Source organism: Lepisosteus platostomus, chromosome 1 (genome assembly GCF_059453375.1).
Source record: "Lepisosteus platostomus isolate fLepPlt1 chromosome 1, fLepPlt1.hap1, whole genome shotgun sequence".
Lineage (NCBI taxonomy): Eukaryota > Metazoa > Chordata > Actinopteri > Semionotiformes > Lepisosteidae > Lepisosteus > Lepisosteus platostomus.
The window spans coordinates 7,911,109-7,934,057 of record NC_142611.1 but is presented as its reverse complement, the minus strand read 5'-3'; the positions used below and the strand labels follow the sequence as shown (position 1 = coordinate 7,934,057).

Below are 22,949 nucleotides of genomic sequence, written 5' to 3'. Positions count from 1 at the left end.
GCATCTTGGATTATGCCTTAGTCTTATGATGGAAGTCACTTATGATGCATATACAATGTATAACATTAAACGGTGTAATACAAAATTATATGGATAAAAATTGTATTTTATAGTAGAACATGAAATAATGGGCAACTGAAAATTGTGATTAAAAATGGAAAACAAAAATAAGAATTGGCATTGCCTGTTAAATATTTCATATATTCTACATAACACTAGGAATGGTAATGTAGTGGATTTCCCTGAGTATAATACTATAAATCTACAGAAAGTTTATTTCACCTTGACTGAACTAACAAGTTAAAAAAATTGTAGCGACGGTAAATGGCACAATATTTCCTTAATAGGTCACATTATTACTCATATTCTATAGCAATAATTTTAAGACTTGATCACTTCTTGGGTATCATATCACAATATTTCTGGGGATCCAGATATACTCCACAACGATACTGTGTATCATAAGCCTTACCTGTGTCACAACTATACAGTATGTAGCTTGAAAAAAAGTATTTACTATACATTATCTTCCTTTAAAGAACATAAGCTACAGTAACTCTCCACAATAGGGCTGTCACTACATATATACTACAGATGACTGTTTCCACTGTTTCAGACTCTAGTATTTTATGTGAGATAAATGGTAAGATAACCACCCTGTGAGTTGTTGAAATACTACAGCCTTTTTTGACTAATGAAAGTGGTAATTACTTCACGGCAAAACTACTTCACTGATCTCTTTAAGAGCCATACTTTCTAACCACTTTTAAAGCATATAGTGGTGTTAGCTTAAACAACACTGTATACCTAAACACATTTGTTATTGAAAGAGACATTAAAATAATTTTGCAAGTCAAACAATATTTATTTCTGGTTACATATCATCAATTTGTAATATATATATATACTTTACTGTATCTAGCTTGTGTTGTTAGGTAAGAAAAAATGCAGAAGAGTACTTCGGTTTACTAATGAAAAATTCTGTTAGAATGCTTATCTTCAAAATAGGACTGCCTCAGATTATAACAATTTAATGAGTTTTACATGTAAAAATAACATTTTATTTTCTATATACATAGAACACAAATGAGGGGTTGTGTGTGCCTCTGGCATTTAACAAAAATTGTTGAGCAGTTTGGATCACTATCTCAATTGTTAGACATTCTATAACAGCTTCCAGACTATTATAAATCATGTAAAAAGCTCTCAGAAGCTCAAGAGACAACAGCGGCATCTTTAGCGTGAGGTCTGGCCTAACAAGGTGCTGATTACATCAGTACATTGTTGTTCAATCCAGCTGATTATTCTCTGGATTCCAAGCACAGAATTAATGTCTTACTTTTCCTGTAGTGCTCCAGCTGAAAATAATGTACACATCTCACTTTCCCTAACTCGCTGTTGTCCTGTCAGAGCACCGGAGGTATTTCTCGTAATGTAAGGATTGTATCCCTCAATAACCTGCTGTACTTAACAGAATTTGTATTCAGTTTGCTGTCTATTCCATTGAGAAAAAACAGGCCTTTTTGCTTGTTTCTTGACAGCATGCTTTGCATTCCTAAAAATATGTGATATCACATTAATTTTTGTCACTGAACCAGGGTAGTTGACCTAAAAGAAGGTATCCAGATCTATTACAGTTACTGACACTAGTAATACTTTAGAGACACCAACAACAAATCCCAAAACACCCTTTGACAGCAAGCACTGAGATTACTAAAACATACCTAATCTATGAATCAATTAAGAAGTGGGTATTGTCTTCCATTTAAGGTGATTCTGCCTGGAACATAACCATGGCACAGAATATATTATTGAAATAGGCTTAAACTTTAAAGGTATAGATATGACTGGTGAGTTCAAAAGAACAAGACAATCAATTGAGTAGGATGGTCCAACTGCCCACCTCTTGTTTGCCCTTCTTACTATTAAGTGTATTTCCAAATTGTTTTGTAGATTCTTTAATAAAGAATGCTTAAACTTTTTTATGTACAGCACAATTATCTTCCCTATTTGCAATGAAAATGTACAATTATAAACCTGAAAACTATTCTGACTTTATGTGGAGTTAGAAACAATGAAGTACATTTTGACAAGTGAAGTTCCAACAGCACATCAAGTGTTGACAATTAATATCATATTTATTGGTTAAGTATTCCTACAGCTATAGGTGACAATGGAAGTGTATCTAAGGATCTGGGTAAAATGTGTAACACCTGGCACTGTAAGCATTTCCAGCTTCAAAACAAAGTGGATGTGATGTACAGTAGGCTAAGATGTAGGGGATCCAAATTCAGCAATCAAGGCAATCATAAATCAAAGTTTACCTTGGTTTATCTTACCTGGGTAAGTGATTAAGTATGAACCAACAGTCCAGAAACACACATATAAGAAAATGAAGGACAGACAGCAAGAAGAGAAAACAGACAAGACCACAAGAGAGATATCCAAGCCAATAGTTCCTTGTTCCAGATCACCAGGGAGGGTCAGATTGAAGTTAAGTATTCAGACCTTGCTAAGAGAGCTTGTTATTCTTTAGTTTCCTGGGTAACTCTGACTTCCTGTGTAAAAAAAACCCTTGGATAAAAACAGCCTCTCCTGGTTATTGAGTGCATTTCAGAATGGGGTTCTCCTTTATTTTGTGGCATCCACGTTTACAGAGAAAGAGAACACAGGTAGTATTCTATTTAGTTAAGAAGCAACTTAGCTGTTATTTTTTTACCTTTGTAGGAATTATTAGACCTCTGATATGCCATATTTGTAAATTCATACATAGGGTAACTTGTATGTTATATGTTTATGTTGTGTGTAATGTGCGTCACTGTCATTGTAATAAAAAGTGTGCCTGAATTATTACTTTTTTTCCACCAAAGCTGTGTCAGAAAACCAAGAACTCACATGCCTCTAACTATACAAACCAGTCAGATATATTCTTGGCAAAATCTCTACAAGTTGGGGGTCATGATTATTTGTTTTACTTACTGATCTATCTTCTCAGTCAATTTCCTGACATTTCTCTGTTTTTGAAACCTCCCATTTGTAACAGTATTAAAAGTAAGATAAGCTGTTACAGATTTATATTTCTTTTCATATTTTGTGAATGTAACAACTTATTTCAGCTTGAAATCCAGATTCTCTTTGCCCTAAATGAAGATCTTCTTGTCTCCCCAACAGCATACATTATTTGTCTAATAAAACAAAATGCAGCAAGATAGAGACAATATTAATCTATAAATATACATATATGATAAAGGAAATTTGGTAAGGTCTACTGAAGTTATGTTGCCTAGCCTGTCAAATTAAATCAACCCAATATCATCACAAATGATTGTGAAGTACAATGAAACACTATTATTTAAAAAGGTTAAAAGGCTAAAACAGATACCCAAATTTATGTTCACTTTCTGCATGCCTAAATCTAAACTATACTGTTACCTCCCTCTTATGCTTAAGTATAAAATAGTGCAGCCAAAATGCTGTACATACAGTATAAGTACTGTTAAAAGATTAATAGCTAATGTTATTTCTCTGAAGTAGGCGGTGCATTCCAAGAACAGTTGTTAAGTTGTAAGAAATATACAGTATTTTACAAATACAATATTATACAGAGATTTGTTCTGTACATGCTCTGTATCAGTCTGTATTATAAAGTACATTCATACCCCCAAGCTACTAGGCTAGATCACAGCAAAATCCATTTGAATTCTAGCCAGCGAAATCTTTTGAGAGAGATATTTCAAATAGAATAAATCCTACCCCAGGCCATATGTTCTAGAGTTTCCTTTGTCTGAATTGCATTGGAACCCTTCTCTTCATAATACCCAAAAGAAAAAGTTAATTGCAGAAAAGGTTTTTGCCAAGTGGACCTCCAGCAGTGTGTAAATACTGTGTATTCATCTGTGTGTTCTATGACAGTCAAAATGTTAGTAACATGAAAAATCTTCTCCTCATTCTCACTGCTTCTTCATGATTAATAATGTTCCAGAAAAAAAAAATGCTGTAGTATTTTAGCCACGGCAATCACTTCCATGCGAAAATGTTTAGACATTTATTCCAGAAATGTAGACTTGTAATACATTTTAAATTACCTCAATGTATAAAGTACAGAATTATTAAAAAGCATATTAGATTTTGTGCTTGTAATTAGCTGCTTGTTAAACATGGGTGCATAAGGGAAAATTAAAAAGAAAAACTAATTTATGAACACCAGTGATTAATTATTTCTGATGCTGGCATTGTAATTACAGTATTTTTAGGTTTTGTGATAAAATTGAAACACATGTTGGCAGATTCTTAAAGAAATAAAGATGTGGTTTAAGATCAAATTAAATAAACTGATAAAAGTACAGTATCCAACTGCCCAGCAATCACTAGTTCCAAATATCAGTATATAACTGTTCATTTGCAAAAGTGTCAGTTTGCGTTGGTTGGTGTTGCAACTGCGAGGTGGTTAGAATTTTTGTTTTTATCTTGCCTTTGCTCTTTAATAGTTCACCTGTAAATGTGCAGGTGAACACTGCAAAAGTGCAGTGTTAATGTTGGGAAAAGTTTTTTTTATCCTGTATTACAATTATGTATATAATGTATTTTATTAAGTTAATCTACTGTATGTAGTACACAACTACAAAAATAGTCCACCAGATTTTTAATTTTATACCAAATGAAATCCCTACGAGAATTTCAATATGCAATGGAAATTATGTGGATGTCCAAGGTACAGTACGTACATCAGTTTATTATTGCTAAATGCATTTGCTAAGTAAACACTTTTATTTTCGGGCATTTATAAATAAAATTCCCAAAATATATTAAGTATTAAAAAATTATTTCTATTGTAGATAGAAAAAAATTTAATGCGAGACATTTTCACAATGATCGTAAGATGGATAAATGGAGCTCAGGTTGGATAATAATCTTACATTCTTTTATGGTAGAAGATTACAGGAGGGATGGAAAGGTTTTAAACTGATTTAAAAGTGATTTTAAACTGCTAGTTTTGCCTAGATGCATTGATAATCCTAAATCAATATAGCTGTTAATAAATTTCACAAACACAAATGACTGGAAGAAAGAATGCACACGTGATTAGTGTGGCAGCAAATTAAAATACTAGATTTTAAGTATTTTCTTAAAACATAATAGATATTTTCACATCACATGGATGGATTTCAAGTGCAAACCCTTAAACCTCACAATTTTAGCTCTCCTTAGCTGCCCTGGATTTTATCTATTTGAAACTGCAGAGTGGTATAGGAAAGTATAGCAATTCATCTGGTGAGCTTTACACATCCAACAGTATCTTTCCTATCACATTCTCAAATGGCTTACCTCTAATCTCAGCATGTACAGTACTAGAATATAATGAAAGAAATGTGTTGGTCACTCACTAAGCCACGTTCTGTAAATGGCACATACTGATTAGAACTGCAACTGATTTCACAACTGAAAATAGTCACACCATACAAGATTGTTGCCTATACAGCATCACTATTATCTTAATTTTTACTTTTTTTATTTACAGTACATGGACTGCAGTCATTATAACACTGAAGCATCATACAATGTGCTTTCTTGTTGTTATTCAAGGCTTTTCATTTTTAAACCTGCCTCTCCTTTCAGGGAATTATCTACAGTTTAACTGTATCCATACAGTATTTCTATCTATCTACAGTATCTTTCTATCTATTTCATTTTACAGATGATCTTTAGCTATGGTACTCTGATTTCGGATTTTCTTTCTATATAGACTTTTAATTAATAAAATTAAATATGATTGAAAAAACAATCATTTGAAACAATAGTGACAATATCTCAGTTTGTACTTTTAGTAAAATGATTATGAGGAATCCTTGCTTTATAACTGATTGATAAATGGAATCTGTGGTCTATTACATACAGTAACTCCTAAGACTTGGTATATTGAAAGTATGTACTGTCAATTATCAACAATTTCCACACATAAAGTTTTAAGTTTTAACTTTATTATTTGTCTATATTGCAGTTACTTTGAGAAAGCTGAAAATAGGTTATCTTCAGCATGTGCACAAATCAATTCCCTATTCATTACGACCTCAAGCGAAGATAAGAAACAAACGTATATAGGTGACTGAAATCTCTCTCATCTCACACCTGATTTGTAGTTTATTCAGTTAGAATTTCAGTTTATGGTTGTTTCTGCAGGACTAAAGGATTTACTAAAAATCAATAATGAAATAAATAATTGATACCACATATCAGTAGTACGGTGTCTCTTCCCAAATCTATGTTGCTCCAGGAATCGCAATCATGACTAAGAAGAGATTTGAAATGAAATAAATGCTGTTAGTACTTCTATAGTAAAAGTGTTGCCTATTTTTCAGATATGTGTGTGTTTTTAGATTATATCAATTAATGCTGTCAGTTGATAACTAGAAGTAATATATAAAGAGAATAATGCTCTAGAGTGCTTAAGCACAATTAAGTATCGATTTAACACAGCTCTAAAGTAAGAGCTGTCTTTGCATTTGGATGAACACACTGAACTTCAGCTTTGGTAAGTAAGACCACCTCTTCATCTACATTAGATTTCAGTTATGTAGAAAGTAGTTGTCTTATGCTAGAGAGCCAGCAAAATGTTTCAGCCGTGGAGCCTTCTTGTGTTTTCTTTCTTCTTTTTTTTCAGCATGGAATAAACCTATTACTTGTTCCTTTGCAGCCTACGCATGCTGACGCAGCTCCCCACCTGAGAAAATATTCTAGCTGTACATGATTTTATACTGTATATATGATGTTTTTGTTGAATGCCCATTGTTATCCTCCTGTCATTCTGAGGCAACAGGTTGAGTTTTTGTGGACGGATATATACACTATTTACTCTATACAGTACATGCATATTTTTTTGCGTCTCCACAGGAGTACAGTCCTCTTGTCTTGTTTTGAATACTTCAGGCATTAACAATGGCCAAAGATCTAGGTAGCCATACCATTATACTAATATTTAATGGTGACTGGATCATTTTAGGTTAAATCATCTTTCTTAGAGAATCATTAGAGAAGATAGGACAAAAACAGGACAGAAAAAGGAAAGACAGTGAAAAGAGAAGCACCTCCTTCAAAAGCCCAAGAGACCAGGCTACAGTAGGTCCAAGTAATAACATGCTTTAAGAGCACTGAACTCTGAAGTTAGACTTAAGTAGATGTAAACTCAAAAGAAAATGTTGTCAGTATCATGTTTGAACCTCATAGTATTTGAACTGTTTATCAGATGTTTTATGTAAAACATCATGCAGTCTGATGTAGCCTTTTTATGATAGTTTTTGCCAATATGGCCCGAGGCAGTGGTAAGAGCAGTTATTGACTTCTTGCTGAATATGATTATCATTGAAACTGTAATAACACCAAATGATTGAAATGATTAGATTCAGATCTACACATTAGGCACATTTTGAAACAAGTAAAATCATATGTGGATGGACATTATAGAGGATCTTTAATATTTTGACTCCAGGCCTAATCATGAAAAAAAGGAAAATATTAACAGTTCAATTCCTTTCTCTTTCATCAGCACTAAATTATGTCTTATTATTTTGTTAGTAAGGTTTAGAACAGTTTAAAACAACTGAGATCAACACATTACATTATTAAATTATTTAATAAAGATATTTATTATATATATTTAATTAATGTTATTTAATTGTGCATTTTGTCCAGAGGCACTAAAACCTACCATTTTTGTAAGAGAAGTTAAGACATTTAGTTGTGACCCAAAGCAATTTTTACATTCACCTCTTTACAATAAGTTAGATTCCTTTGTTGCTTTAGTACCTCTTAAACTGTTGCATTTCACTTTAGGCTATGAAAATGAGCTCAAATTCTGCCAAAAGTACTTTCATAAACATTTATGTTATGAAAATAATATTTTCACCTATAGTTTAAAACATGAGCAAGTTTTTTTTAAATGTTCTTTATATGAATAACTTGATTGATCATCGTATAACTGGTAACTGTGCCTGAAAATAAATCTGACTATATTGGCAGTAGTGATTAAAAGTGACAAAATTAAAATATGCAATAAACATTGAATGTCAGTAATAATAACTGACAACTAAATTAGTTACAAACATAATGTGGTATAACTAGAACATCCAACTTAATTGTATATTTTTATAGCCTTTGTTAATTAAAATAATAATTAGAAATGTAGATTTTTATAGTATTTTTTCCAAGTGGGGTCAACGGGTTTTAAACCCGTTAAAAATATTCTTAATTATATGCCGTTCTGTTAAAGCATATAGTGCATAATTTATTGGAAGCACAAGAAACACAAGAAGCTGAACAGCTGAGATGAATGTGTTTCAAAGTGATCACAGATAAATGGTGATGTATGAAGATGTTTCTGCAGTGACTTCTTCTTAAGGTGTATGTAAGATTACCATGGTTATAGAGACATACAGCAGTTTCGAGACTTAAGTGTTAATCATGATTGTTTTATCAAAAATATGCATGTTCTGTTTTCAAATAATTGAAAGAGATCTAGACAAACTCTGTCAATTCAGGCCATTCAGCCATTTGGTACAGTAGGTAATAGCTAATTGATCCAGTGTCTTATCCAGTCATTTCTTTAAAGAAGCCAGGGTTTCAGCTTAAATAAAATGGACATTTTTTTTTCAATTATTTTCTAAAATACTTAATGTTTTTATTAAGAAATAGGGGCCATTCTACACTGTTCTTTCGTCAAGAATGCATGGTTACTTTATAATGGCATTTTATTTGGATAAGTGTAATATATTGCATGCAGGTAGTACAGTACGAATATACAATGTAAATCGCCAATCGAGGTATTAAATTTAATGACTCACTAAAGCAGAAATATCAAGGAATTTCTATGAGCTTCTTTATCTAGTCTCTTTTGGGGAAACAATAAATAATGTCAAACATAATTTAATATATAATTCATAATTATATATTAAATATAATTAAATATGAATGAATTATGAATTGAATATAACTTTTTATATATATATACATTATAAATAATTAGGTGTGCAGGACTAAAATCAAGGAAAGCTGTGTTATGTAATACACTAGTTACAACCCTTTTAGAAAGCTCAGTTTTTTCCATCATGCTATTTGCATTACACCCAACACATCCATTAAAATGATGATGATTTTACACTTTTGTGCCATTAGTATTAGGCTATTAGGTTAGGCTGTTTGGAAAAAAGTGGGTACAGTGAAGATCTGCAACTAATGGGCAGAGTCAACAAATGAATTAACGCTTTACAAAAAAATTCTTTGAGCAGCTCCTAATACTTAAGGTTTTAACTAAAGTAAGGCTTGTTCAGGCCATCATTGGAAGACCTGAATTTAATTCAGCAATGTGGGATACTGTATTTTTCTTCTATGCCTGAATCCACATTCTCTGTTATATGAAGCTCCTTAATCTTGAAATTGATTTGAAGCCATATCAAGGCTTTACAATCGCATACTACCTGAGCAAGAGTAATATGTTTTGTAGAAAACCAGGGGGTAGCCAGTCTCTTGATCTCTGGGCAAATTAATTTAACCCTACTTAACATAAAAACCATGAAAAAAAGCTGCTGATACAGCATTGAGGAGACTTGTCTCTGAATTCTACTACACATTTATGTTGCTGTTAGTGCCAGGGATGACTTGAAATATCTACTGCTCAAATTTTATTATCCACAGTACTCCTTTTCTGTTCCATTGTTGGAAAAATGTTTGAACTCTTAAAACTGGAACATGTGATTTTAATGACCAAGCAAGGTATACAATAAACTTTACAACATAAGTGCTGGAAATTGTTGAATTCCCTGTGTATCATATTGTAGCAGTGCATGGTGTTCTGAAAGAATCCAGCTCAAATGTTCTTTGCATTTATCGAAACAGAACTGCCATCTAATGATAGATTAAATGCATTCGCAGCATGCTAGCCTTTCTATTTCTAATGGGCTACATAAAGTCATAAAACTGCATGCTGCAAAAAAATGCATAAAATGTTTTTTTTTATTATTTAGTGCTCATTTTAGATTCAATTTCTTCCTCTTTCAAGTTGGTTCTTTTGTATGAACTGAACTTTAATACAGTACATGATGGATGGTTAGAGAAAGAGGCATTTAGCTTTACTTAAGTGCACCAACTTTTTAGTTTTTTTTTCCAAATGCCTTCCATTCTTTAAATCAGGGTTCCAGTTGTCAAATGTCAAATGCCAAATTGGGTTCCAGTTGTCAATGTTGCAATAGTTTTGTTAAATCGGCATGTGTTACTGATAATGGGACCACATCTTGCAGACCCGAATGTTGGTAATTGAATAAACATTTATATACGAACAAATGTATTTAAGGAAGTGAAAGTCTTTTTGTTCCTGTCTGCCTCTCAGTGTTGTAATGCATAAAGGATAATTGTTGTTCATTACAAATCATATTGACAGCAAGACATTGGAATCCTGAAAGGTGTTCCTTATAAGGCAAATGAACATATACTGTGTGTAGGGTACTCTGTGGCAGGTGGCACCACAATGAATCTTTACTATCTGGGATAAGGTTGGTTTGTTGCCAGGAGCAAAAGGAAGCAAAATATGCTTTAAGCTCATCTTTGAGCAATAACATTCCTTCAGCTACCCAGTGTAATAATAAAACAGTAGAGTAAAGTTAGTTCTTGGGTTCTGTTCCTTTGCCTGTCAGCTATGCATTTATAGTAGCTAAGTTTCCCTTTGTCCATTTTGGATTTTCTTCAAATTCCAAAAGCCAGGTGCCCTGTGCTTTTTCTTCCTGTTATACATGCTGTATGCACCTGATGGCACCATTAATTTGAGGTGGGTCTGCTTTTTGGTACAGTCAAGAAGGTTGACTGGACTGGTTCTACAGTTTTTTCCTCACAGTCTAGGAACTGCAGAATGCTGGAGTTCATGTACTGTATAACCTATGATGTCACAACTCATACTTTACTAACCCATACAAAAAGGATGAAGGAAGCGGTCAGGAAAACATCTGGGATAAATGTACTTTGCGGAGGTCCCGTAAAAGAAACTGCCATTACATAGCATTATTGGAATTTATTATCCAAACTGTGCTTGATTCAAGACACTTGTCAATTATAGCATATTTTTGTATTTCACATTAGCATTTAGCAACTTTCTGACAGCCCCATTGCCTTTTCTGTTGAATTTCATTTTTTCATGCATTATTGCATTTGAATGAACTTGAATTTGAACCAATTCATTTCCTTGCCCTACAACTTCCGCTCTTGCGGGACATGTTTTATAATTACCATTATTAATGTGCTAATGACTTAATCATTCTCTGGATCATTTTACTATGGCAAATTGACCTGAAATAATTAAATAGATTAGTTGCCAACATCAGCCTCTATAGACAATAGCACTGAACTGCAGTATTATTGTCTTTTATAAAAACATGGACAATTTGCCTAGGTCTTAGTATGAAATTTGATGCTTTACAAATCTACATTCTGAGCACTTAAAATAAAAATTGATTTTTTCATAAATGTAGCAGAAAGAAATAAAATAAATTTCACAAGTGAAAATAAGTTTTTGGCTTAACTTTATTGTATTTGATACCCACAATATTGCTGTTTTACTCACCTCTTACTTCTTTTCAATGGATTTCTGCTGAGTACTAATCTAAAAACAGAACAAAGCCAAAAATGAAGGCAGACACTTATGTTTGCATGGTGAGCTACACAAATAAATACATGCAACAAATGAAGGAATGCATGTTTTGCTCAAGTGTTTAGAATAACATTGAATTGTTTTTAAACCCCACACATAAAATCAATTGTCCATTGCAGTTTTTATTTTGGTGATTTTCTTCATATGGAAGAGGTGTTATTGGGGTCAACAGGGGGCGCTCACTCTGAGGACTATGTCCCAATGCCCCAGTATAGTGACAGGGATACTATAATGTAAAAAGGCGCCATCATTTGGATGTGATTCTCTTTGGTCATTAAAGATCCCGGAGCGTTTCTTGAAAAGAGTAGGGGTGTAACCCTGGCGTTCTGGCCAAATTTCCCATTGGCCCTTACCAATCATGGCCTCCTAATAATCCCCATCTATGAATTGGCTACATTACTCTGCTCTCCTCCCCACTGATAGCCGATGTGTGGTGGGTGTTCTGGCGCACTACGGCTGCCATCGTGTCATCCAGGTGGATTCTGCACATTGCTTGTGGTGGAGCGGAGCCCCATTACCTGTAAAGTGCTTTGAGTGGAGTGTCCAGAAAAGTGCTATATAAGTATAAGGAAATATAATTATTAGTTATTATTATTTGTCGATTCTGCATTGTAAAGGGCCTTAAAGAATAAAACTGCATTAAAAACCCTTAAGCAGATGCAAATGCCTGGTTGATAAGTGCCTTTTTGGGTGTGGTGTTTTCAGAAAGAGATGTACAGTACTAAAAGATTGGAATACTCTGAATACAGTGATTTCACCAATTCATTTCTCTGTAATTGAAGTACAAGGAAGAAACACAGTGCTACAAGGGAGGCAAAATAGTTTTTAGTAAAAGCACAGTTCTATTGCTGAGTATGATTATGAAAATGAAAAAATCATATGGAAATATATAATTAATTATATATTGGCATACATCTTCAGTACAACTGCTTTACTGTAATACTGTACTGCTGTTTCTTAATGCCACATTATTTCTGTTGCAAGATTATTACCACATGTTTCAACTCTGCAGTATTAGAAAATACAACTCCTTACATTTTTAAATTAAATAACATTTATGTCCCATAAACAGACACCAGTGCACCAGTGTGAATACGCATGTTTCTGTCACTCCATGTATTCCCAGTGCACTCCATTGTTTTTGTCTTTGTCATTATGTCTCTTTAATTCTTGTTTTGTTTTTGACTTTTTCAGGTCTCAGGAGAGGGAATGTTCCACTGATTTTCAAACCTGCAAACTCAGGGTAAAGCTAACTTGTTTCCTATTGCTCTTTTGGGGGAGATGTGCTATCATTAGGATGCTACTGTACATACTGTAAAGCTAATCTTTATAATCGCCATGCAAAATAGAACTAGGTATTATGTTTAGCACAGGTGTACTTGTGTTATGCACTTACAATAAAACTGAATCCAGTGATTCTGGACGTGTGGGAATGTATTGTACATATAGTGTTTCCATTTGCCAGGCAGAAAATCAGAAAATCAGAAGCATGTAGCCAAGCTAAGGAATACAATTTTAGGTTCAGCGTATTTTGGGCATGTTTGGTCTCCCATGGTTTGCTAGTTCACATTCCTATTAGTTATGTGTGTGGTGAGGTATTATCAAGCTCAACCAGTCTCAGGAGCTTCAGGAGCTTTCATATAAAAGTCATTGTAAATACTTGATATTGGATCATTTAAAAGTTTCATATAGATTCCCTTTTTTTTTCTATAAGAAATGTATTAAGGGAAATACTTTTATAAGATGGATATCAAAGTAAGGGAACATATTTACTTTCAAAATCTTATATATATGCATTTAAGTTTATGTTTTAAAAGTTTGTTTATGTAAAAATCCAATGCTTTTTTAAGCATGGGTATTTTGTCTGCTTTTTATCCTTTTTATAGGGCCTGCCTGTTTTGATGTGTGAAAATACCTTATGTCATTCAGAATCTAATATGCCAGCAACAAAAAATATAGTACACAGAAAAAAATGGCATTTTTATTTTATTTTTATTGTCACTGTAATTGTTTTTTAAGGACAACTGTGATTATATTTTTAAAAAATGTTATCTCCCCATGGTTGTTTCAAATTTCAGAAACATTACAGTACATACATGTACATACAGTATTGTGTGGTTAGGATCAAATATCACAAAGAAACATGTCCAACCCTGCATGTCCATTTCATGATACATAACTTATGAAACCAGTTACACATTTAATTGGTTTATTTAATTAATGCAAGTTTGTAATGTTGTTGTATTAGCAAGAAAACATTATATATTGTACATATATTTAATGTGTTATACAGTATAATCAATTTACAGAAGTTACTGTATATGAGGCGAATGTTCATCAATAAATGATGACCTAGGAATTCATGTTTTACAGTTCATAGCATTATTATTTACCAATAATTAAATTTAAATACATGGAAGACACTAACAATAACTTACATTCTTATGTACTTTATATAATTTAATGTTTAGCATGGAAAATGCTTCAGGTTTTTTAGGCTTCTTGGATCAAATGGAAAGTTGATTATCAAACATAGAGTTTGGAATTTGTGATTGGCAAGTGAGAAAACTTTAGACTTTTAAATAAAGCAAGGCCAAAACAAAGAGTAACCGTTAGTCCTTCGAGTGACAGCTGCATCATTTTGTCTCCTGCACTGTATCGTACAGGTCAGAAATTGATAATGAACAGAAACCAGACGAGACTTTGAATATCTTTTTCCAATCTGCACTGAGGTCAGAACTTGAAACTGTGTTAAAGAGTGTTTTATACACAAAATAATCTAATAGACAGCAACACACTATATAGTAATTGATTTTTGACCAGAATTCAGAAAATCCTGACATTTTAACCACAAGACTTTCACTCATATTATTTTTATATTTGTAATCTAATGGCTGTAGAACTACAATATGCCTAGTAGTGAGAGGTCAAATACTGTCTGGACGACATAAAAATCATTGGAAAGGAAAATATTCATAGTGAACCAAATGCTGCCCTTTTCTTTTCCTTGTGGCATTGAAGTATCAGCTGGTGTGGATCATAAAGTTTGACTGGTTCATCTTCTCATCTGAAGAGAAAGTGTCTGATTCACATGAGCTGTTTTGTACACATGGCTTCAGATAAAGAGCTTTGACCACTGAGATGGTATAGTTGTTCACTGGAGATATGGTCTGTCAGTCTGAATTCTGCCATCATCTTGTAAAGTTTGTTGGTAAAGCCTGTTCATCTCAGATTCCCTTGTCGGTAAAGCCTGTTCATCTCAGATTCCCAGGGTTACGTGAGCAGCTCTTAAGACTGTGTGGTAAAACAAATGTATGTTTTACGAGTGCTATATCAATACCAGGGGTTTGAAGCGTGGTACTTTCTCACCTGTAAACCTTGAAGAAGAACTTTGTGACATCATATTATTTTGTTTAGAATTAAAGTAGGTAAAATTCTCCCACACAAGTAATTACACCTCCAAATACTTTCAATATTTCATTTTAAGCCAATTCTATGAATTGGCTTCATTACTCTGCTCTCCTCCCCACCAATAGCTGATGTGTGGTGAGCGTTCTGGCGCACTATGGCTGCTGTTGCATTATCCAGGTGGGGATGCACACTGGTGGTGGTGGAGGGGAGTCCCCATTACCTGTAAAGTGCTTTGAGTGTAGTGTCCAGAAAACCGCTATATAATTGTAAGCAATTATTATTAATTATTATTATTTTATCCCTTTCTGGTATATTCTTTTTCTCTGCATTGTTTATCAGTCTGGTGAATTTTAATTTATTGTTAGATATATTGATAAGTTCTCAACACCAATCTGATGTTTTAATTATGTACAATTAAAAACCTGGTACAAATTAATTGGAACACTTTAAGGTTTTATGTCTTGAAATTAGTGGTATGAGTAGAAAGGTAAATTCATTAAATTATTCAAAAACTGAAAATGCTACTGTATTCTGTTCAGTCATTTGTTCCAAATGGAAGAGTGTGGTAGGCTAAAATACTGTAGTATATGAGTAATGCTTGTCTATACTTCTGTCTATTACTTATGTGTCGTAAATGACTCAATTTTAACCATTTTTAGCTGTGTGTATTTTTAGCAGTGTTTTCTTTTACTATTTTTTAGTATTTGCATCTGTGACATATTAGAGTGGGCAAACATTTCTTCTGGATTTTCTTATATTGTGTATGATTCCATATGTTCATGCTGCAGTCCTTGTTCCTTGAACATTTGATGATAAAAATGTCTTTTCCTTTTCTTTCAAATTTCCTTTTTTCTTTCTGAGCAGGTTTTGGCACAGTTTGGGTTGATCAGGTGTACCATTGTCAAAGCAATGGTGGTGAAGATGGTTTTCTAGTTTTTATACACGCCATGCATTATTTTTGTCTGAGCTTCAGTTGTTAGTTTAATCAATACATGTTGTACAGTATGTACAGTTATTTACAGCAGAAGAGGTTTTTTTTGTCTAATGATCTATATTCTCAAAATCTAGCTTTCTAAATTATGAAAGCCCTGTGTGATTGTCCAGACTGGGTGGCTCGGGTGCCTGACATTTATATTGCCAGGGTCTGACATTCATACCCTGTCTGTCCCTATGAGGAAGGTTGTTGGGTACATCACCTCATTACCTACCTTTGAGGAAATGGGAATCTATCCCACATAACCTAAACTGACTATTAGAATGTACTGTATGTGCATATAATATGGATGCCTTTCAACACACAATGAGAAATATGTCAGTGATAAGAAGGAATTTTCACATTTGATTGAAAATGTAAGTAAAGACAGTGGCTGTGATGGGCATCCTGTCTGGAAATAATTTGCTAAGTTCCAGTAAACTACAACCATTTCCAGGAATAAATGACCTTGTGATAATGATGTAACAGTGTTATCTGTAAGTCTGTTGTGTCTTAAAGAATATATAATTTATTATCGAAGAATAGATGCATTCTAATGAAAAAGTATTTTGTTTACTGCCACAGTTAGTTCACATTTGAGTCAGTGAATCAAATCTAATATTGTCATTTGTACAATTCTCTATCATGTCTTAGGCACAATGTGAACTCACCAGTGTACATATTGCACTTTACTATGTCAAAGAGTTACAAGACTTTGCTGAAAATGACAATTGGTGAATAAGATTTAATCTGTACACTTATTCAAATGTATCAGACTGACCTGATTTACCATGTTTAATACAGATACTGAGTTTCTTCACATTTTCCAACTGGCAAGATGAATTGAGAAAGGAGGGGAAGGGAATTTTAAACAAGCAAAGAATTGAGGGTTTGCATTTTTATCTAGACTTATTTTTTATATTGTTATGCCTGAAGAAGTAATCTTCACACCATTCAAACAGCAGTTTCGTTCCAGTTTGTCATTTTGAATGCATCCATTCAAGCAGTATTTCTGTATGCTGTGGGTCCCTTGTTGATCTTTACCTTTGCCTTTTTCATATTTTAGCAATTTCATGATGTCCTTTACTCTTTAGGGATATTTAAAATGGCACTGCAGTAAGTTTTGTTAGTTTTTAAAAAGGACTTTTACAGGCAAACTCACATATATAAACATAATTGTGCTTGCAAAAACATTATTGCAAGGCTTTAACATAATACATTTCCAAATACAAAAATCATTAGATGATGGAACTCCACAGCACATGAGTGGCTTGGGGATTGTGTTTTCATTCTTTATATTTTGAAAAGACAATTGATTTAATATCTCAAAAATTGTATTTTGTCTGTATTACATTGGACTAAACACATTTACAAAACCATCTGAATGACTTATAAAAGGAATGCTAGTATGCGTTTTATAGTGTAAGCAATAATGAATGGTGGACAGCAAATGCTTTCTAATGTTAACTACATGCAGATTGCATTGTGCACATTCCCATATTTTATGTAATATTTATTGAATCTGCTCTTCATTTTTATTGATTGTTACAGTATATATAATAAGTTAATGATAATTAAATCTTGCACTTAATGATGTGTCCTCTTAACTTCAGGGAATGAATCTGATGTTTCTACAGTAATAGTTTTTTTTTGTAGGTTTCAAAACCAAAGGAAATGTGGCATTATGCAAAAAAAGGATTGTCTCATTTATGGAATAATTACAAAATTACTCATAACTGAGAGTTCAATTTGGACTGTGAGAAATTGTAACACTTTTAAAGGTCCTACATGTTGTTGGTTTGTGTATAAGGAATTGGAACATGGAACTTAGACCTTGTGCATTGACTAAAATACATATCTTGTTATGATTCAGGTCTGTATACTTTAGGAATCTATTGGCAACACATACACTACAGACCACCACAGTCAACTGTCTGGTCTCACACTTCTACAGATCTGATATCAACTCCATGTAAAATACATGGTTTTGAATTTAACTCAGTTTAGTAGAAGCCACCCTTAAAAAAAACTAAATAATATCCAAGGTGTATCAACAAAAGTATTTTGCATGCATATCTATTTCAACAGAAAAAAGTGTTATAAAGTGCTTCAGTGTGAAACCAGATAAAACAGTAGCTCCACATTATTCCAATCATTAATTCTGAAACAAATTCTGGAAGAAATAAAGATGAAAGAAAGCATGGCATAAAAAGACAGTTTAATGGGCTGAGGAATAATAAAATGTTGTGGTGCAGAAAAGCAAAAAGTTTTGGGTCTTCTGCAGTGGTGAACCTGCACATAATATAATACTGTATATCAGGTAAGTTATTCTTTGTAGACTGGATCCCTTTCTTTTACAGGAAAGATCTTAAGTACAGACTTCCTAAAACTAGGAGGAAATACTGTATATTGTATGTTGCAATTCAAGAAATGTTACACTAAAAATATGTATTTGTATATTTTATAGTGCTTTATTTTTAATACAATTACAACATTTACTTCAGGAAAAATGTCAATTTTTAGATTCTACCATTCTTACATAATTGTGGAAGTTATACTACAGCATAGACTACTGTATTTATATTTTGTTAATTTCTTAATATTGCAATGTGTATAGACCCAAGCACAGTGGTAGCCTTACAGTTGGTGCTTAGTGATTTATTTCATCTAAAGATACTGTAACAAAAGGGGAAGTAATGAGATAATAGAGGTAAAAGCACAAAACAGAGTCTCTCAGAAACAGATTTCAGTATGTAACTTTCTTTTTCATGTTAAATGTCCATAATGGAACATACTGTGATGTTGCGTATTACTGGACCATATGCAGATGGTATAACACAGAAGTAAGTGGAGTAGGACAACGGGGAGGAGACGAGGATCAGGGCAGGTTGACGAACAAGGGGGTGTGACGACAGTGAAGTGGTGCTCGGGGGGCATGGCCAAGGGAGTCCAGGAGGAAATCCGGGGAGAAGTCTAAGGTCCAAATCCGGGTGATCCATCCGAGATGAAGACAAGACAGAGTTAAAAACCGGAACGGGATCTGGTACAGGGCCGGGAAACAAAAACAGGATGACGAGGCCAGGCGCTCTGAGCCCCGGACTCAGCTGGGTCAGGACGCAGATAGGAGGCCTATGCCCTCAAGCAGTGGACGGAGGGCGACTTGGTGGTAGGCGGCCCTGTGGGCGTCCGTCTTCCAATGCAGAGCCGGGAGTAGCGAGAGCGCAGGATAAGGAGGGGCAGGATTGAGGGCAGGTGCATGGAATCAGAAAAATGAGAAAGAGCCAGAGCACCCTTAAGAGGAGGGATTACGATTGTGACACATATGGTTTTAATTTTGCTTTCCATTAGTTTACAAATTCAATAGTTTTTGCTCTGAATGATTTTCTGTCCTTTAACATATCAGGTTTAGATTTATATTCTAGGGCTTCTAATATACAGTATGTGTTGTAAAATGCTAGACTTTAATATTGTTACTATTAAAACAACATACTGTATTTTTTAATCATGAACTCAAGGTTAATATACTGTATGTTTAAGTCCATTAATAAAAGTGTTAATCACAGATCATATCCATCCTATAAAAACAGAATAGATCATCAGTACAGCAGGTTTCTTGGGATAATTGAGCTGATCTGTTTTTGTTCACTTATCTATTTGTTCACAAAATAATTTATTTCATCATCATCAAAAATGTTATCTTAAACCTTAAATGTTTTTTTTTGTATTTTGTACATTATATTGTATAGTATTTTATAGCCAGCTTTATTAAACTATTATTTCTAATGAATTGGCATTGGTCTTTTATCTCACCCAATAAGCTGTTTTAATTTAAAGTAATCAGGTTAAAAAGAAAACAAGATTAGAAAACGCCTCTGCCTGACACAAATAGGAATTGATTCAATCCTAAATTATGAATGCTAGTAAAAAGTACTTTAAACTGTAGACCAAAAAAGATACTGACTCATTTCATGAAACCCAAAAGGTAATGAGCTGTATAAAGCTATAGTTTAAACCTTTTTCTTTCTGAAGGGCTGGCCTCTAAAGGTGTCAGATATGGCTACTGTCAACAGAAATGTAGAACACTGTTGTTGGTCAGAGCTTTAAAACCCAGGGGGAGTATGTCAGTTTCACTAGAATGGGCAGTATAATATGTCCACTTTAACCTTCTACCCACTATATTCAGTGAGGAAATTTACACATGACTGAATTAGGGAAGGTGATTCAGGATTTATAGGCATGTAAGAAGCCCTGTGCATTGCAGTCTTTTAGCATTTGCTATAATTTAGTATTTTATCTTTGTTCACTTGATACTTGTTTGCAACATCATCCAACACAAATACAGTTCACATCATTAACTTACATAGTTCATGATTATAAAGTAGCTACAGCTTCCTTCTGTTAATCTAAACTGGCTGAACAAGGTGTTGCAAGACTTGCTGTATGTTTGAGTTTACAAACTTAGAAGCTTATAGCTTGTGGCTGTGTTTTAAAGAGACATTATCTTGTAGCACTTGTGCTTCCAATTGAAAAGTTACTTGATGAAACAGCCACATTTTTTTTTTCTCAAGAGAACACAGTATTCTAAATGATAAAATCCATGTTAGGTTTGTCAGTTTACTGATAGCAATAACTGTTTAATGGTGAAATATAATGGAGGAACAACAACGGTCTGAGCCTTTTTCAATAATAAACTACATCATTTGGATCATTTGATTATTTTGTGACAATGTGATCAAACACGCACCAGCATTAAATTCAGTTCTAGAATGAACACCGTAACTTGTTGCAAGGTCATATCTTTTAGGAGTTTGAGTTCTTCATTATAGAACAGCAGAAAGTTCCAACTTACACCCCCTCCACAGCCAAATCACTTCCTTGTAACCTCCTTAGGGTAACCCTAAATTCAAAAGTGATACTCCTTTACAAAAAATAACATAAATCAAAGTACAGATCTGACTGCACAAATTTAGTGAGTATTTGTCACAGTATAATGAACAAAATAGAATAACACAAAAATGCACCACTGCATAACAGTAAAGTCATTTATACCAAACCACTAAAGAGGTAAAAACACTGCCCGAGGACAGAGCTGCTGTATGTGAGGGATAACACAGAAACAACACCTCGGTAACTGAGCTAATCCATTGTTACAAAACTTAGGCACAGAGGGGCTAAATGACACACTGTACCTTAGTCCAAGAGAGGATTTAACTGTTTTAATTAAGCTGGAGGGTTTTAGTGGGAGAAATGCTTTCTGGTTGTTGTCACCTGATTTTCTTGGCTTAATGCAACAACAAAGTTGTTGTATTTATTTGTTATATTTTACAAATAAAAAAGAAATGCATGAGTAATTTATTTCAGACTTCAGGTGTTTTGTCATTTGTTTTTCCTCCAAAACAGGTTTTTATATTCGCTTTCACTCAACCATTCAACAGGGGCATTTCTGTTTCATACAAACAAATACTTTGTCATGAAGACAGACATTCTGGACAATGCTTGCTGTAAATCACTAATTGACAGATGTTCCCTTAGCTGCAGTTTATGAATATGGTACAGGATGAGCCAACTCCACAATAGCTGCGGATCCAGGAATGCTATTCCCCAGCTAATTCAAACTGTGGAGCAAGTTAAAAACTGAATTGAACGTGAAGATGTTCAGAGGAAGTGCATGAATGGCAAATTGTTTGGCAATCATCTTATAACAATGTGGTAGTAGTTCAGGTGGATAGCTGTGTCAGCATGCGTAGGCTGCAAAGGAACAAGTAATAGGTTTATTCCATGCTGAAAAAAAAGAAGAAAGAGAACACAACGTTTCGGCCGTGGAGCCTTCTTCACATTATAACAATGTGGTTTGGACTTCATGATAAAATGAAAATTGGAATTTAATATTCAATGGAATATCAGCAACAATTACATTGATAGGCTTAACTATCAAATCTTCCCATCAGAAAAATATAATTATTTAAGTAAAATAATGCTTTAAATTCCTCAGACCATATTACCAAAAACATCCAATGGAATAGAAGAAGTAGTATTGGCTGTTATGGGAAAGCGACTGATCATGAAACTTTTTTCCATGCTATTCACTAAACTAATGATTTTCATAGTTAGCATCTAACATGAAACAAAGTATACTGTGTCCTTGCATTATTAATCACAGTGCTTTATAATGCATGTACTGTATACAAATCATAGTACAAAGCAAATCAACTGTTGTGCAGAACTCCTGGATATGTGCTTTAAAAAGGCACACCAATGTAAGAGTTTCATGAACACTTTTAACATTTGTTTAACAAAGAACATGAGCATAATTATTATTTCATGGAATTCAGAACATCATTCACTCTTACTGTCCCTCAATAGTACGTTAGTTACACAATTACGTAACAATGATGGAATATTGAAATTATTAACTATTCCTCAAATTGAATCAGAAATTGAGATTTTCCACATTTATTTCCTGATTTCCATAATATCCGTGAATTAATGTGAAACATTGATTCTGTATTTAAACAATTAATGCTATAATAATACATCCTTACTTTTGTCTTTGTACTGCTATACACATCTCATTTATTTTATTAACTTCAGTACAGTCATCACAGTACATTCATATACTGCAGGTGCCCTCAGATATTTACCAGGGAAAATATGATTACTTACATTTGAATGATTCAATGTCAATCAGTGGAGAGCCTGGAGAGCTAAATGTGTTTTTCCCTGGTTATTTCCTTTTTTAAGAATACAAATATAAATAATGGAGAGAATACGGGTAAACTGTAGCCATAGAGGTTAGGAAAAAAATGACACATACAGTAATGATAAATATGTAGGACAAGTCTTGATGTGTACTGTCAAAGTGACTACTTTATAAAACAA

The 22,949-nt window shown here is 33.6% G+C and overlaps 1 protein-coding gene across 32 annotated transcripts in view; it reads left to right on the top strand.

Annotated features, from left to right (window-relative positions):
• LOC148677633 (receptor-type tyrosine-protein phosphatase delta-like) overlaps positions 1–22,949 on the top strand; it is a 656,126-nt gene that overhangs the window by 262,361 nt on the left and 370,816 nt on the right. For all 32 annotated transcript variants that reach the window (XM_088606136.1, XM_088606233.1, XM_088607477.1 and 29 more), the window contains one exon: positions 12,881–12,929. The gene's annotated coding sequence lies outside the window, so the exon portion shown is untranslated. The remainder of the gene's footprint in view (positions 1–12,880; positions 12,930–22,949) is intronic.